A 19,826-nucleotide genomic window follows, 5' to 3' on the forward strand; every position below is an offset into this window, starting at 1 on the left:
GAGAAGACCGTACAGTATATCAGATATTTTCTTCCACTGAACAGTATTAGTGACCGGTGGTTACTTTGGTAAAACTTTCTAACAGTTTCTAGTTTAGCGTTTAGGTATTCTAATTACTCCTTCATTATGTATTCTCTCTCTGTTCTCGATCGCAACGCCTGTTGCGCGAAATCCTTCTCTCTTCTCCTATATTGCTTTCTCTCTCAGCTTTTTCGAATAATTTATCTGCACGATTGCACACAACAGATTTCCGAGATTGAATATAGTATATACTATATATTTAAATGTTATATACGTTTATCTCGTTTAAAAATGCCATAGCTTAAACTATCTACATTATTTGTTCCAATTTAAGTCCAATTAAATCTATTAGGTTTCAAATATTTGAGATAACATAATATAATTAATAATAATTATTAACTTATTTAGAGCAAATTTTCTAAATATTCGCAGTTATTTCATAATAAATTTATGCGAAACATGAATATGTTCTTGTATATTTCGATTCACAGATATGGAGATGCATAGGAGAAACGTAATGGTTATTTATGGTCATACTAATAACATAGATTTAGATAGAAACATATTCCATGCCCCCACAGGAATTCTCTGCAAAATAGTTTCTTATTTAGTTTGAAACGAAATGTTTTCTGTCAAAGAGATCGAAATTGCTTCATAACGCAATCTCTCTCTCTCTCCTCCTCTATCTCTATTTCTCTTTTTGCTTCTCTCTCTCTCTCTCTCTTTCTATCTCTTGAAATCCTTCTCGACATTCACATAAATCCCGGCATTGAAATTCTCGCAACGGTTGTCATCGACCGACATCCGTCCACAATTTGGCCGATAGCATTGACATTTTATACGTAAAATTATCATTATATCTCTACTAGGGGTATTTCCCTTAAAATCTCCATTTAGTCGAATATATCGAATATATACAACGTAAATAAATTAAGAAATAAATTGATAAATAAATTTATCTCCCACTATGAAACCTTTTTCTTTTTTATTTCGTTTTATTTATTTATTATCTTTTTTTTCATGGAAAAAATGTCGTTGAACGTTTTCCACAAGTATTTAAAGTTACATAAATTATTTTTACATTTTCCATCCTCGAGCACCTTCGAACACTTTTAAACGTCATCCGATGCAATCACAATTTTAATTTATTCCTACCCACTCGATTTCAACTTCCGATAGAATAATTGCTTTTCCAATTACTTCCAGATATTTCTGCAATCGCGAAACATCGTCAGATAATTTTCGACGATCATCTCTCTCTCTCTCTTTCTCTTTCTTTCTCTGGCTCTCTTACTCTTTTATTTTAGAGTTATCTCGTCCGATGGGAATCGACTTATTAATTAGTTAAGTGAGAATTTCATTCGCTTTGATGACAACTCTGTTGAACTTAATGTGTATTCACGATACGCTAGCCAATAAGCGAAGTGGATTCGTTCATCCCTGTGTTCTTATCCATTTCTTTTTTTTTCCTCTCTCTCTCTCTCTCTCTCTCTCTCTCTACCTTTCTCATTTTCTTTTTCCCTCCTCCAGAATTAGTAAAAAGCTCTGGAAAGATTTCGAGCTATCTTTAAATCCACCCTTCCTCACGGTGAAAAATCCTCATTTTTTTTGTCTTCTTTCTCCATAATCTCCTTCCTTTTTTAGTCGTTTTACTTTTGCTAATATTTATATCATATATCTTCTTCTTCTTATTTTTCTTCCTCTGTCTCTTCCTCTTCTTCTTCTTCTTCTTCCTTTTACTTCTGTTTTTTCTTTTCCTATATTACTTCAATGTTTTTTAAAAAGTCCGATTTTCGCATTATCGAAATGTTCTCTTGCGACATGCTTGTAAGGAATATTTTTACGGAGAAATAGTATAAACGATGATATAGAAAAAATGTCATCGATAATGCATCTCAGTTTTGCTCTCACTGATGCGTTTCTGACGACCATAAAATTTTATCTTTTTTATCGTACAAAGAATATCTCGAGATTATATGGAAAACTATAAAGATCGACGAAATTATTTGTATATATTAAATAATAGATATGTAAATTGAGATAAATTGAAATTTCGATTTTTCGAAGAAATTCGTCGTATGAAGTGAATTTTATACTGAATTCATTCATTCTAAAATCACCCATCGATGGTTTCTTATGATTCCACTCGTAATGCCTCCGACTTTTTTTAAAGCACTTATCCACGGAATAGAAAATCAAAGTAGATTTTCGTGTTGTAAAAGGCGCCTAGGGTTCTAAACATACCAATTATAAGTAAAGTGCATTAACAAACTCCTTTGTAGTTGCTCCCCCTGCTGCGAAAGTTTATGGAAGGTAGAACGTCTCAACGTGACGCCACATCTTCGAAAAGTTACTACTGGTAATTTACGCCTATAAGATTAACTAAAATTTTGAAGTAAATTGAGAGATGTATCTTGCCACGTTTTATCATACATATATATAATGATCATATTTTAATGAGAATATTTTTTAAATAAAATATTTTTTTCCCGTTCGATCGAATACTCGATATTAAGTATCACATTTCGAGAAATTTATTCGAGAAAGCATCGAAGAGATTTTTAGAGTAATTGATAAATGTTAATGAAAGGACCGAAACTAATTAACTCGGCGATCAGTTTGGCGGAAAAACAAATATTAGCATTGCTTGTGCATTAGAGTATGTTTTCTCTTTCTCTATTTATCTACCTATTTGTCTATCTATATATATATCTTTCTCTGAACAATAGGTATTTGCTCCTCTTGTCAGGTAGACCAGAAATCAAAGTAACGCATGACCCACTCGTAACAAGAAATCTGTTATCCCCAATTACATCGTCTACTCGTAAATCTGTTATAACGTTACACTGAGAAAACATACGATCAAATTTTGAATGATGATCAAAGAAGAGAGAGAAAAAGAGAGAAAGAGAGAAAGAAAGAAAGAGAACTTTTTTGTCACTAAAAGAAAAAAAATCTCAGAATAAAAACGATTTTTTCCTAAGAATTGAAATTCTATCGTAGTTTCATGAAATCCAATTATTTGCTATGTTGCTTCTAGAAGAATATACGTTCAATATGTGTTGAAATGAAAAGCACGTTTGAGATATGAAAGAAACGAGTGTAGCCATTGAATTATTGGCTTGAAGAAGTTCAAGTTGACGATCATTTCTTATTGTTGTCCCATCTAAAAAATATTATTCTCATATTGACAATAAATAAATTTAAAAAATCGTTGCAACATGACATACGATTTCTTCATTTCGCGGTAGAAAAAAAGGGAAAAAAGAGGGATTGGTAAAATATTGCTGGCATAAAAGATTCGTCTTTACTTTCGCTAAACTAAAAGTCATAACGTCGATACACGATTTCTCATTAATAATTCAAATCTCTTTCGATCATTTTTCATGACTGGAAGCATTCTTTCTTTATATGGAAATCACGAGTTATAAATTTATTGTTCATAAAGATTGTGTTATATTTTTAGGATTATAAATTGTGTACTGTACATTTTTAACGTATAAAAGTACATATTTGAAATAAAAAATATTGTGAACGTGAAAATAAAATGAAGATAATTGTCGGAAAATTGATGAACAAGAAACAAATATAAAAAATTTATATTAAATTTTATTATATTTACTACGATAATAAAGTCCTTTCAATTATGTGAACATGTTTCTTAATTGCGATCAGCTTTGAATTTAACATATTTTTGGATTGACGTGAAATAAATAAAACATCCAATATCCTTTGAAAGATATTGTTTCATATGGTAAATAATATACTAAATTAGAGTTAATTGAACGATATTTTATCGCAACAACTCGTATCTAATGAATTTTTCGGTTTATAAATTAAAACTTTAAGTCTTAAAATTAAATGAAATTTCTCTTTCTAGCTAATCCAATAATATTTTGTTATCCCTTTTTTCCTTTCAATAAATTCGATATACAAATTCTCCATTTTTCTCGTTAGATTTGTTAGATTCAGCAAACAAATTTTTCATTATAAGATTAAATAAAATCGTTTATCACATTTTATTAATGAATATTTGAGTATATTTGAAAATCTAGTGACTGAAAATGACGATAAAATGTAATCAAGCGTATTTCTCGCATCTATGTTTAAATACGATTTAATACATACACACAGACACACAAACATACATATATGTTGATCTGCAGAAAATCCACAAATTTACTTGCTATGAATGTGTTAAGAAAAAATAAATAAATAAAAAAAAAGGAAAGAAAAAACCTTCAATTTTAACATTTTTAAAAAGTTTCCAATTATTAAACGGATCACGCATCATCGCATATTTCTATATACGGTTAAACGAATTTCTCTCGACGTTTATTCGATATGATCACGTAACAAGTAAACACGGTTGCAATTAATAACACGGTGGAACGCGTGATGCATAAAAGTTGACAAATATTCGCCTGTCAGGTATTAATAATATCGACGATGGGAAATGAAACATTTTGTTTGCAAAAACATGATCACGATTAATTAATAATTAATTTATAAAGAAATAAGATACAGGGTTAAATACGTCTAATACATAATAGCATAAGTATAATAAATTAATATAATTAAAATATAAGTCAATTCATTTAAGATTTAAACAAAATTCTAATAGCGTTCTGATTATAGCTATTACATTTAATTGCGAAAGTTTAAAATGAGATTCTGATTTTAATGTTCATAAAAAGAAGTAATGACGTAGAAAATACGAAATGATACGTACGCAGTCATGAAGTATGATTTTATTTTATTTCATTTTATTATTTAAGTAAGACCATTCATTTTCTTTTATGAAGAACGTTATCATTGCCCAGTTTTCTTTTCTTAATGCATTCGTTGTCCTTCAAAAGCAAATACGACTTCCAATTATGACCAAAAGTAGGCATGAACCGTGGGAAAGAATGAGCGTTTGGTGTCTATTTTCTCTCTTTCTCTTTTCCTTTTTACTTTACTTTACGACAGGAATGTAAGTGGCAGGTTATTCTATAGTTATATCAAAATGCCTCTCAATAGCAACTGCAATTACGGGTGAATAAACCTCCTAGATAGAAATGGGTTTTCTTTTTTTGTTAACTTTCAAATAAATGGATTTCTCTAAGATTTTACAAATCTATATTATACGAATAGAACTTATATCTAATCCTATTGTATCAATATAATAACTTTATTATAATTCATTTTTTTGCCAGATTAATTTCATTACTTTTAATGCGTTAATATCTATGTATTTTTTATTCGTTAAGTAAAACAAATCTTTTCACGTATCTTACAAACAAAATTCTTTTCAAAAAATTATTTATATAATTTATGATATTTCTATTATACTTTTTGAGAATTTTGGAATATGCGATTTGCAGGATTAATTTTTTTAAAAAGTTATTAATTAATAATTGAGATTCATCGATATAAAGAAGTTTCTATTTAACAAAGGAACTAAAGGTCGACAAAGACCATGATCGAATCTAGTAAGGATTTTCAATATAGCAACGTAGGAAATTAATCCTAGGAAGTATCAAGGTTGAAATAGGTTAGAGTTGGTCATTATAAGGAAGGAGTTATCGATCAAAGTCGATCAGGATACGTTGAAACTTCTTCGATTAAAGTTATTGCAATTTACTTGAAAAACTGTTTTAGTTGAGAGTAACCTGATTTTTCGTTTTTCCATCCATCCAATTAGTGTTTGACTTACGTCTTTGCGTGATTGAGATTAAAAGTTAAAAGATTTGAAAAAAGGAAACAGAAAAAAAAGAAATTAAAAGGACAACATCTAAGAACTTTTTACTGACTGTTTTGATTGATAGCTTTCTTAAAATCATTAGAAATCTATATATGTATATATGTATGTTTTATCTTTTTTTTTTATATATTATATTATATGTTACGTATATTCGTAGCATTATATTCATTCATATTATATAATTAGCCAGAATGAGCAGTAATTAATACGAATAATCATCAACGATAATCATCATATATACATATGTACTTAAATATGTCGCGAAGTCGACCACGATATGCTATACAAGGAAATAATTGGAGGTCGTCACAATTTATTTTATATAATTACATGAATCGTGATAGATGAATTTTTTATTGTCTTTCTTAATAAGCAACGCGCATAGTGTAAGAGAGTAATTTAAAAGAGTAATGTAAGAGAGTAATTTTTTATCGTAGACTTTTTCTCTCTCGCTATCTCTTTGTGTACAACATACGCGAATCTCCAAAAAGGAAAATGATGAGATATGAAAAGAAAGTAAAACGAATAAAGTGAAAAACACAAGTTCAGACATAGCTTTCAATATTTGATTTTCTGTATTATTAATATCATGCAACACGTGGATGAATTTTACGTTCTATCTCTTTGTTTTTTTTTCTTATTTTTTTTCGGTCAGTTCATAAAATAATGCAGAATAGCAATGTATATATATATATATATATATATATATATATATATATATATATATATATAGGAATACATTTGCAAGAGCTACTTGTCGAACTCAGCACGTGCCACATATACGGACGAACAATCGAACAATGCTGTCAATTCGTCCTTTTGACCAAGTAAAAAATGTAACTTTAAATAGAACGAACTTCACGCTAACTCATACCAGTATGTCGAATTGCGCGAGATGATGAATGGACTACGGATGTCCTTTTTATGATCCAAATTTTTCCCTCTGACTATTTCCGTCCTTTTCATCATTCTCTCTTTGTTTTTTTATTTCTTTCTTTTCCGTTTTTTGACTAGTATCTATATCGAACATCGCCGAGCTCAGTCTGCTCACGAAAGTTCGGTAATTAACGAACACGTTCGTCTACGATTGGTCAGCTTTAACGAACTTATTTATCAGCGAAGCATGACGAGAATCTGTAACGTTATTCCTATAAAACGTTTCGATCGAGTAATCTGATCGAACGTCAACGATGCGTGACCTGCTGTTACGTAAATCGATCAAAATCGTGGGTTACAATTTTCCGATAGACAAACAATTCTTGCTTAGCAGTACCGTAGTATGTATATATGTATACGTGCGCTCTGTATAAGAGGAGAAAGAAAAAGAAAACAGAAAGAAAAAGAGAGACAAATTGTAAATTCCAAACTCTCGAGTCAACAAATATTTTGCTCATAAATTCGTTCATGAATATGGAAGACATAAAACGTGAAAGGAAATCTTTACGTTCATTGTTGGTAAAGGTCGGTGATCCTTTTACCTGACTTTTATGTGATATTCCATAGGAATTATTAATTTCAAATAAAAAAAAAAAAGATCATAGTATTTTATTCGTCGTTTTATTTGAATAATTATTTTTATGTATAGTTTTTAATCATGTTTTTATTAGTGGAATATATGTTAATTTATATTTACTATTTTGGAATAGTAGTCAGCATAAATTGATAGCAGCAGCGATAGTTTTTATTATCTGAACATTATAATATTTATTTGTTTATTCATATATTTTACATATCTTATTTGTTCTTCAGAATTTTATCTTGTTTTTGTTTCGTTATCGTTATACTTTATTATACTTTATCATACTTACACGTAACTTGGTTTATCTTTACTATCATTTTCCCAGTAGTAAATTGTATACCACTATATATAATTTATTTTTATATACAACTCGATTGAGTTTTTTCTTCGAGCGTTTATATCAAAATCATCTCTAATCTTTTCTTTTTGTACGATATGTAAATCGATGACGAAATCATTGATCGTTAATTGATATACATACAACGTATGTGACCTTGTAAAAAAGAAAAAATTTTCTTTCATGAATTTTCATATCTCTATCAACAACGATCTCTCGACGCTTTATATCGTTTACATTTTTTTTTCTGTTTGTTTTTAGTTCTCTCGTTGTCATTCCAACCACCTTGAAAACAGACCAAGCGTGAAGGACATATCCAACGTTCAGTTTCGTTCAGTTTCGTTTCTAATCTTCTGCTGTACAGTAGTGTATTCCTTTCGTCTCGTTCTTTCTCGCATATAAAATTGTCTATTCTCATCGAATATTCATACGAATATACGCATCTTGTAAAAACTTATAATTATTATTTCGTTTATCATTAAGATCGAATATTTGTCATTTATTTAATATACGTACATATATATATATACATAGCGAATAAACAAATAATTTAACATCTAATATCTTTGTATAGGCTTAAAGAAGAATTTTGAATTTTCAGGATATCTACAGAAATTAATATGCTATATAAAATATATAATAATTAGAAAAAGAAACAAGGTTTTTTATTCTGTATCAATGATGTAAAATATAATAGAATAAGATATATACGAAAACTATTACATATGTATTGACTTTGAGGAAATTCATTCGTCAACAAATTTTCTATTCAAAAAGAATTCTCCTGAATCAATAAATTAAACTATATTTATAGCAAGTCCTGTTTCAACGAACGATCTTATGTATAATTTCTAAGTTTCCGAGCTTCTATTGCGGTATAAAATCGTTATATCACACACTTGGGAAAAACGTATTTGGCATTATTCCAAATCGAAATCGATTCCTCGGTGCATTATAATGCATAAATTACTAGAATCGATATTATAGTATCTTTCCACGTAATACAACTCTCCTAGTTGGTAGATTTATGCGTGGTCCATACTCTTTATTTTCTCTGAAAAATATATGAATTTTTAATATATGAACTTCTAACGCCATTTTCATTCACTATCGATATTTATGTTCATAATATTTTATACGATATGATATGATTTTATTCGTAATTATAAAATTCGAAAAAAGAGTTTATTTTTTATTTACGTTATTTTTATTATCTCTTGCTATTGAATATCATTTTATTTACATGTGTCATAAATTTATTTTAATTTGACATATTATATATCATAAATGTATACGTAGCTTGAAACAACAGCAGTTTAATCTTAATAGAAATTTATCTTCACATCGAACGATCATTATTTGTATCTTAAAGTTAACCCCGAATACGAAACGTATGTCGAAACGTAACTTCGAACCATTAATCATCGGTAGTAGAAAAAGATTTCTCGGTCTTTGAGATAACCATCCATTTTCGTTATCGAACATGCACTTTGCTGGAAGATCCTTTGAAAAATTCACCGAGTGGTAGCTGGATTTAAAAAGAGATATTAAAGAAGATCGAGACCAAATCATGCTTGTATTTAGAACACGAAGATATAGAATTTTAGATGAAACGAATTATTATTTTAAAAAGGAAGTGATTTGATAAAATCTGTTCGATAAATCTGTTTTTTATATAAAGCTATTGAAAGAAACATATCATCAATCCTATCGATAATAAAATAGATCTCCTCGGTGTTTTTTTCATCTTTTTTTAAATTCATCTTCGTTTCAAATCAATATTATCGTATCTACGTCGACTAAAAATGTTATCGATAACAAATATTCCCTTGTCTATCGTCTAATGAATTTCCAAGTGTTCTTTTCTTATTTATTAAATACAAATTTCATTAAAAAGTTGAACAAAAATTGTAAAGAAGAAATTGGAAAGCCTTATACATATAAATATATGTATAAATACGTAAATAAAATATATATTTATGATATTCGAATCGCTTCGAAGATACGTTTTCACAATTTATTTAATTATTGTTGTTATTTTATTATTTCTATTCTTTGTTAAATACTCAATATACGTATGAATATATTACACAATATGCTCACTGAAGCTATCAAATGATTCTTTCATTTACGTAATTCGATATATGTAAATTGATATTATTTTTTCGTCAGATAATATTGATAACGTTTCGTATTCTGTATGAATATACATGTATAGACATAAACACATGTATAGAAAGTATCATACAGATATAGTTATTTATGTAGGATACTCATTGTCTCATAGAGATCACAACAACAACAAATCAAGTTCGTATTCGAGATTCTCGCGAATGCCCTTTCGTGAAGGTCGTATTGTTTTAAGGCAGCATACTCAGAGTTCTGCGCGAAATTATAGATTTTTATCGGCGAATCATCATTGAAGACGATTCTTTCTTTTGCACTCATCTTTTTTCTTTCATTCTTGATTTTACTTACTGAAGATGATTTTTTTTGCGTTCATCTTTTTTTTCAACTTTAATTTTACTTCGAATATTTTCAGAATTTCTTAAAAAGAACATAGTTTTTTATTTAATATGTTTAGTAAGTAAAATGTAAAAAAAAAAAGAAATAGAAATTTTCCTAGTTTTTCTTTTTTGAATCTCTTCGTAAATTTTTTCACGTTACCAGAGTTATAAAAAAAAATCGGGAGAAAGAGGCATTGAATGAAGGGTTTGATTCATCTGGCTATATAGGTATGTACCTAATGGTTTTCTTTCAGGGTATTTTCTGGCCGCTAATTAGCACCGTGAAGAAAACGCACCCTTCGAAGTCAGCAATCAATTACGATCTCGTACTTTCGTCGACATTTTTCTTCCCACGCGTTTATTCGATAACCATTAACAAAGCAGTCACGATCTTTTTCTTCTATCTTTTTTTTGTTTTATTTATTTTTTTTTTCATGTAATCGAACACGTGTTACAAACTTTAAAAATATGTATACATTGAAACTCAGGAAATTACGTGTTAATTAAAACCGGCGAATCAAAGGATGTTATTAAAATTAATATTAATCTTATGTAAATATAGAGGACTTTTATCAATTATGTTGCTTTCAAAAAAAAAAGAAAAGAGAGAGAAAGAGAGAAAACAAAAAGGAAGAAAATGATGTTGGTAAGATCGTATCAAAGATCAACGTAAACTGTTAAATATTTGTGAGTCTTTTCAACATTAAACATCATCTCTGTAAATATTCTTTTGATCATAGTAATTTGGCATAAATACGTTGTTTGAAAAGAATCTCGTCGACGTAGAATAAAAACAAAATAACTAGGGTAAAAACTAAATAACACCTACGTTGCAACCCTCGTTTCTTTGATAATACTGAGGGCCGTTCATCGTCAGAAAGACCTGTATAAAAACGAGAAAGATAGAATAGGATATCATAAGAAGAACTAAGTCTTGAGTTTTGTGTAGTATGGAGACCGAACGTGTATGCTTAGATATTTACATGTCTTGAGAAGAAACCTTGGTAACCCTTAAGACGCTCGTTATATCTTTAGTTTTTACTAGGCTCGTGTCAAGAGCTTTGTAAATTGAGGACGAATTTCTTTGTCGGTTGTAACCTTCTCTTTTTAAATGATATTCTTATTATTTCTATTATTTTTAATTTGTAGATTAATTTGTTAATTATTCAAATTACTTTATCATCATCATTATTATTATTATTATTATTATTATTATTATTATTATTATTAATATTATTATTATTATTATTATAACATTCGTTAAAAAGTCGAAGTGTACTGCATTTCTTTTAATTTGTTAATATTTTCTCATGAGATATCATCATTTCTTTTTTAAAGATATTTTCAAGATATATATTCTATGCGATTAATAATTTATTTAAATATATCAATATCTTAAATTTTCGAAAAGTCTTATAAAATGGAGCAAATAAGAAAGAGAAAGAGAGAAATATTTTTAATGATTTATAAAAATATAAATTTTTTAATAACTGATACACGATATTTCATAACATATTTCATATTTAATATTTCACGTGCAATGCACGTAAATAATTTTCTATTTATTTGCTAGTGCCAAGAGACGTGACATACGTCTTCACGAACAGTGAAAAGTCTTTCTCGAAGAGAAATCCATACTTAGAAGAATTCTCTGGAGATTAGAATATCGATTCTTGGTTCACGAAGGAAGATATATCTTGGTTACTGGTACTGTAAATTATTTCGACTAATTACAAGATAGTTGAGTAAAGGTATTGTGAAAGTTTCGACGTATAACCTTATAGTCATGTAGGTCATGTAATTATAAATTAATCAAGAATTTAGGGAATATTTCATAAATTACGATCGATATTATCAAATAGCTACAAGTAATATTACATTTTACCTTAAAAACTTAGGAATATTTTTTATAAAATCATTAAGATTGACCGAGATATGTGGCCATATATTTTAAAATAAGATGTCCGGTATACACATTTTGATATACATGAAAATTTAAATCGCAACATTTTAATTTAAAACTCTTCTCTTTTTCTCTCTCTCTCTCTTTTACTTTACACTTATAATTCCTTCATCATTTATATGCACTAGTAAACTTTCTTACCCAACTACAAGATTACTAATTATGATAAGTACACGTGAAATTTTAAGGTAGAGGAAAGGACAACGAGAAAATCGCTGATGACAAAGTAGAAATTCCGGCTAATTTATACAGATGCAATTAGTACTTCGAGAAACATTTAAATTGATCAAGCAGACGAACGCTTTCATTTTAAATGACTTTGTCTTTATTCTCTTGATTTCTCTGCGTGCGTTCTCGTAATTTGCGTTATATTCTTATACACGATTTCTTGGAAAATGCACGTTTCATTAATTAGAAACGGTAAGGCTGTCTCGTTATTTCCTTTCAAACTATTGCGATTCGGTATATTCATTGGGTTTATTATCTTCAAGTAATTATTTGCACTTTTAATTGGATCTTTTACGTGCATTTGTAATTATCCTCTATTTTTATCCTTATATCATATTTTATAAGAAAATTCGAAGATAAATACATTAATAGTAATTAATATTTTATATACCGAAAAAATTTATTTATGTAATACTTCATCGAAGATTTATTAAAATTGATTTCAATGATCCTGAAAATGGATTACATGAAAAATCTATAAAAATTTATATGATTAATCTAAATTTATTTAATTAATCTATTATTAATTACTTTAAAAGAAAAAATACACTATGATTATAGTTATAGAATGATCATAATCATTGGCATGTATCATTTCGAAACAGAGAGAACAGTTTACTCGGTCGAATCAAATTTTCAATCGTCATGATAATCGTGTGAACTCGATATGCTCGAAATGTTCAACGAAATTACTAATTTCTGAGTTGGTCAGAATGGCACGTTTTGTGAATATGTTTCAGGTGAATAGTAGGTTACGTTTTCGTTAACTAAAAATTTGATAAAATGAACAGTCTACATTGGAAGATAATTTCATAGATATGCACGAATGGAAATGAAAATTTGTAGATTTTAATCAAAGACCTCAAAGTTCTTTAGAATATAAATATTATTTTTAAAGAACGTTATGAGATAAAATAGATGAATGAAATATCTTCAATAATACTCGGATGGCGTGTTCTACTTAACGAAAGCTATTTTTTTTTATGTAATTAAACCTCTCGGCATAAGAAAATTGTGTAATCATGAAAATAATGAATTTACGATCGATAGAAAATAGTATCACGACTTTAAAAAGGAGTTGACTAGTACTCTAACTTTAATGGAAGCTCTTTCTTAAGCTCTTTAAAATTACCTTAAGTGAGAACAATTCGAGGATACTTAACGATAGTTGCTCGTACTTTTCAAGTAGTGCTTAGAACTAATTCGAGACAAATAAACGTGGTTTTATTTTTTAGAAAAGAATTTCGATGAAATGTTAAGGTGATTTGAAATACTAAAAAAAAAAAGAAAAAAGAAAAAGAATGAAAAAATATATGGAAAAGTTGAAAAATTTGATGTAGTTATTATACATATTTAAATGTAAAAAGAAAATTAATACTGTCGGATAAAAATGACGGATTTGTATAATATGACACTAATAGAATAAAAAGATTTATGAATAATATTATTAGGAGGATAACTTTTGAAAAAAATATAACATTTCGTATAGGAATTAGAATGATTTAGTAGCTTGTCTTTGATTCCATTTTAGCGACGTTCTTGTTACAGACAGTGATGAATAGTTTTGTCCTCTCAACCCATACCATTCTGATGATTCGTATAACATATCCAACAGACAATCGAGAGTATAATCACAATGTGCATGATAGATCCGAATCCTTCATTGTATTGTTCTTTCGTTCAATATTACATGAATCTATATTTGCCTTCAATGTCACTAATGATTTTCCTTTTATCATCGTAAATAATTATGATTCTGATAAAACCATTCTTAAATAAATCATTCTTCAATAAAAGCATTTACGTATACTTATCGATTCTTTTTTTGTCGCGATGAATTGATTTATCTAAAATTCTCTGTCATATAATTCATACATTAAATAAATTTTCTACGTCCACTTTTATAGATCAAAATTCTCTCAGTTTAATAACTATTAAAATCTGCCGAACAAAAGTATGCCATTTTTTAAATATAATTATATTTCGAAATAATCATGAAAATTATCGTATAATTAAATTGGAGCATGATGCAGACAAAGAGAGTGGTGGTATTATTTGAGCTCGAGCGATAAACTGCTAACTTAACAACTTTAAGTCTTTCAGTATTTTTCATTGCAATATTAGGAACAAATACTATGGGAAATGAATATTTTTTTCAATATGCTTTACGATGATGGGTCTAATATCCGGCCTACTTTCAATGGTTCAAGTTATAGAAATGTAAGTCAAAAAGAAAGGAAGAGATAGAAATAAAATTGAAGTTGAATCATTTTCGTCTATGCATTTTATCGTATTCATGTTAGACGACGTGCAACCCTTGGGATTTATGGAAACATACAGGAAATGGTACTGAAACTCGAAGTACTCCGTATAGCAAGGAAATCCGAAATTTGTATGTATGTATGTATATACAAGACAGAGGGAGAGGAAAAGAGAGAGAGAGAGAGAGAGAGAGAGAGAGAGAGAGAGAGAGAGAGAGAGAGAGAGAGAGAGCAGTTTCAGTTAGGTATTTTATAGTTTCCTTTAGTCTTTTAAGGTATATCATTCCGAAGGTTAGTGTTTTTAAAATGTAAGCCAAAAGACTTAAAATTTAAGTATTCAACTCCTTCTTTCCTTCCTCTCTCTCTCTCTCTCTCTCTCTCTTTCTCTCTCTCTTTTCTCTCTTTTCCTCTTTGTATTTTTTACTGTATTTCTTTTCTTTTTTTTTACCCACGTAAAGTTCATTTTGCTGCAGACTTGCGTGAAACTTGAATTCCATCCATGAAAGTTTGTTAATCTTATAGATGGCGTTGAACGATCTTCACGAGGATAAAGTAATCTAAAACAAGTCTTTAAATGAAGTGGGTAGAATGGAGTGATGTAATCGTTGCTCTTTCCTATATGTTTATTTTATTTATACGTTAGTAGTTCGTATCGATCGCTGAAGAGTTCCTATTCCAAACTGCTTGTGATAGGAGTTGCATAAAATCTAATTATGAAAGATAGAATATATTTCGTAGATGTCATCGCAAGTATTAAATTTACTTAATGTACATATATTCAACTAATTTACCATGGGTATCTCTGTCCGAAAGGACTTAAATGTAGGACAAGGGACGATTTATTATATTGCATTAGGCGATTAATTCGGAATAATGAATTTTACATTAGCTGCTCGAACGGTATATAATCTGTACAAGAGAGTGAGAGAAATAGAGATAGAAAAAGAGAAAGAGAGTTAAAAGAAAAGAAATTTAAACTTTCATATGAACTATAGTAATATGAGTAAATAAAATATATATATATATTTCTTTTTTATATACTTCCTTTGATAAAGAAAAAAAAAATTAAATTCATTAAAATTTCTGAATTAATTTCGTGTTAGACTCACAATTAATTTTGTAAAGGATCACCTCTAATTTGTAATTTCCCTTCCCCATTTTAATTGCCTCTAGTATTAATTAGAATTAGATCTTATTGTTAGGAAAGTCTCGTTAGGGTTGAAATTGTCTCTGTCTTTGTCTCTCTCTCTTTCTCTCTTTCTTTCTCTCTCCCTTTCTCTCTCTTTCTCTCTATTGCGGTTACTTCAACGAGCTCACTTAAATAGTTTCGTGATGATTTAATTAAAGTTACCCAGAATTTCATACAAAAGGAAACTTTCTGGATAATGGAAAGTTTTTATCTACAAAATATCTATTACATACAAAGATATTATCGAAAGGAGAGATTCTTACCTTTACTCAAAGGATCGACCTCTTGTATTTTGGCTTCTATTTATGTGAAAATTCATGTCTATTCTCATATCCGGTTCTTCATTGCATCTATTGCACCCACAAAAACTTATACCATAAAGTCTCACGTTAGACATTCTTAAACAGTACGATCGAAAGAAATAAAATCTCTTGATGGAGATTGCCGATGAAGGGAAAGGAATATTGTCGAAACGCACAATTAATGATAATCACGAGTAAAATATGATAACAACTTATCGAACAATTTTAATTATTTAAGATGAAAATCAAGTCGATGCCTAAAAAATTCTTTTGAAGTCACATCGTAACCAGTAGATTTATAAATTTTATGAAACACTAATAAAATTGTCACTTTTTTTTCGGTAAGAATAGAAAAAAAACAAAAAAGAAAATGTAAAAGAAATAACAAAAAGACGAAAACGACACGAAGAGAATCGGAGAAATTCGAGTACTTCGTTTCTTTTTCTTTTCTTTTCCTTTTTTTTTTCTTTTCTCCTCTCCTTTCTTTTTCCTCGCGTTCGGAAAAGTTTGTGTAGATCGATGGCTATCGCCAAAAGGATTCGATTCTCGAGCGATTCGATCTCTCAGGAAACGGACTAGAAGTAAGGTCCAACCGAATGTAGATACGCGCGTATACTGAAGTTACTCGTGGGTGCGAGGGCGCCGGCTTCAACCCAGACGCAACCCCTCTTTCGTTCCAGCATCCAAAGCGCCACGCGCGATTTCTCTCTTCTTCTATCTCATTCATTCGTTCTACTTGTGTTTCTCTCTCTCTCTCTCTCTCTCTCTCTCTTTCTCTCGCTCTCTCTTTCGCTCTCTCTCTCTTTCTCTCTCTATTTTCTTTTTCTTTTCGTCGTTCTCTTTTTATTAGTGCCGTAAAAAAAGCAGTGAATTCATTTGGGATGCCACAGTTAAATACGGCTATGTTACTGATGGTTTAGAGTTAATATTCTTTATTTCTCTTATCCTTTGTATTTTTCTTTCTGTTCCCCTCTTCCCAGAAAGATATCGTAATCTTGCTTGCAGGATGTTTCTTGCCATTGTTGATTCTCTTGTCACATTCTCTTATAATTGCGTATACACTTTATCAACTGTCGAGTGCATTAAAAACGTGCTGATATTTTTTATCTTTATTTGAAATATTAGTTTGTACGCGTTTGTAACATGTACATCTTTTTAGAAGAAACGAGAAAAAATAAAAAAGAACTTATCTGTTTTTAGAAATATTTTAGATATCTGAATGATATCTATGTTATTGTTCAAAGAAAAATGATAATTTATTATTAAATAGAATCCATTGTGGTCTATAAATTTACTATTCTTAGTCTAAAAGTAGTAGTAAATTTTTTTTATTAAATTTTTATAAATTAGATAATTATAAAAACGAAGAAATTTTAATTAATTAATTACGTTGGTAGGTTTAGTTCGTTTTATGACAAAGAACGAATCTACATAGATACATATTAGTTTCAGAATGTAGTTCTAATTAGCAACGTAAAAGACTTACGTATCAAGCGTAGGTTTAATAATTTCTATAATGACTTGGCGTATGATAAAGGCATCAATGCATTAGATGTGATTACAGAATTTCTGTTTCAAAGCATCTCTATTTTGACACCGAGCTAATGAGTTACCAGAGTTGTTACAAAAATAAAATGTAAGATATGTGAACACGCTAGAGTGAAAATGTACATTTTATGAAATTTGTCAGACAAAATTAGTTAAACGCAAAGTGAAACTCCATTTAATGAATATTAAAGACGAACTTTTGAAGTAATAAAAACTCGCAGCTCTATTTGCGTTTTTATTTAACATTCTATGTAAAATTGCGATCTCTATATATAATTTATGCGTATCATTAATAATTTTTTTCTTAACATAAAGTGAAAACAATTGAATTTTAAATATTGTATTTTCTCGTTGACTCTGATTTTACACTCGATATCAAACATTTAATTCTTACGTTTATTAGGATAAACATTAACTCTTTATCATGTAAATATATATTAACAATTTGAAATGTACTTCGGGAAATCTCTACGGAATTTTATTCGTTTTATCCCATTATCCATGCGTATTTTATTCGAAATAAAACTATTAAATCCCGAAACGATCGAAAAATGTCGTATAAAATTCTAAGTAATAAAATTCACGAGCATTTAAAGACAGATTCAATGTTTTATAATAACGAAAAAATTGAGTATCTTCCTTTATCGATAATCTTACAAAATAATAATTTGAAAGAGCCGTGCAGAAATAATAATCAATGTTATTGCAATAAATATGTTTGATATTTACACGTTCGGCTATTGAATGTCAAAAGGTTAAATTGTAAATTTAGGAAGCAAACAAAGCTTATATTGGTATTATATGACTATCTGGTAATACGTAGGGCGGAAACATCTAGCAATAAAAAACAAAATAATTAAAACATTTTCAGATTATATATACCTTTTGTTTCTGTATGCATATCAAAATTCAAATATGATAAAACTACCCACTCGTTTTATAAATCATTTGTATAATAGTATGAAAATTCGTTCTCTACATAAACTACGCGTTTACAATCGAAATGAAATATATTAAATAAATAACGAATAAAGAAAATACATAAGTGAAACTTTTAATTCGATCAAGTAAGATCACTCGTATCGCGCAATAAACATATTTACGTAGCAACAATCGTTTGTATAATTAATTTTATAAATCTTGAAGAACTCATCGTTTTCATATCTTTTGATAACGATATAACTTTGTTAGGAATTTTCATTCGTCGGAAAAAATGTTGTAAAAAAAAAAATGTAAAATTGTGCTAAAAAAAATAAGGGAATACTTCGAGACAAAGTAAAAGTCGAACTTAAATTTATTCTTATCCAATTATTAAACGACGTGACTTGTTTCGAAAGTAACTTAGGAAGAGGTAACGAGACTAAAGTAGAATAAAAGTAGAAATAGTAGACTCGTAAAAAGAACGATCGCGATGAAAATAATTACTGATCACGGCTAATCAAAGATTTTTCTTTGAACTGGAAATTTTTAAGTGAAATTCGAGATTTCTAGTAATCAATTCTTTTCTTTCAAGTACCCAAATGAAAAAAAAAAAGAAAAATATGATCATCTTCTTCTTTTCATAAAAAGTATAATAATGAGAACGAGTATTCCTTTCTTCGAAAAATATGTCACGTCCAGCAATATGCGGTCGCTTTAGCCCCGTCAACAAGAGAATGTGCGGTAAAAGGCGTGAAAACTTAATTACGTTCAAAATTGTAAAGCTTCAAGCTGAAACTTTTACTCTCGCGTACCTCGTTACAGCTTTTATAAGTGGGTACAACTGAAGAAAAGGTCTCGCGAACAAGCGAGTCAAGCTCCATGTATTATATAATAAATAAGCTTTTCATGAATTCCGAGTTACTAAAGAATGGCGAATTGAAGTACTAATGTACGTGAACTACTGGCCTCTTTCCTTTTCTATTTCAATTGATCTTACTTAACTTATGATAATAATAGCTATATCTAATATACAAGTAGTATATTCATCCAACAAGTATGATATACAGGAATGATTAAAAAAAGAAATACTTTTGTACTCCTTTTCTTTCGAAATAATATATCAAATATATCTTTGCACATTACAATTGCTCGTTATCATTGCATGTATAATGATTCTAAGTGTAAAATAAAATTTGTATGCTGACTATAATCTGTCATCCAATGTTTGAGACAGACAAAAAAGTCGTTAAGATATTATCTCTGAATTTACAAAGAACTTACGAA

General features: G+C 29.0%; 1 protein-coding gene across 1 annotated transcript in view; it reads right to left on the reverse strand.

The window, feature by feature from the left end:
• LOC127069769 (metabotropic glutamate receptor 2-like) overlaps window positions 1–16,669 on the reverse strand; it is a 152,524-nt gene extending 135,855 nt beyond the window's left edge. Inside the window, exon 1 of the mRNA XM_051007210.1 lies at window positions 16,035–16,669. The gene's annotated coding sequence lies outside the window, so the exon portion shown is untranslated. The remainder of the gene's footprint in view (window positions 1–16,034) is intronic.
• Between the last annotated feature and the right edge of the window lie 3,157 nt (window positions 16,670–19,826).

This window comes from Vespula vulgaris, chromosome 16 (assembly GCF_905475345.1).
Source record: "Vespula vulgaris chromosome 16, iyVesVulg1.1, whole genome shotgun sequence".
Classification (NCBI taxonomy): Eukaryota; Metazoa; Arthropoda; class Insecta; order Hymenoptera; family Vespidae; genus Vespula; species Vespula vulgaris.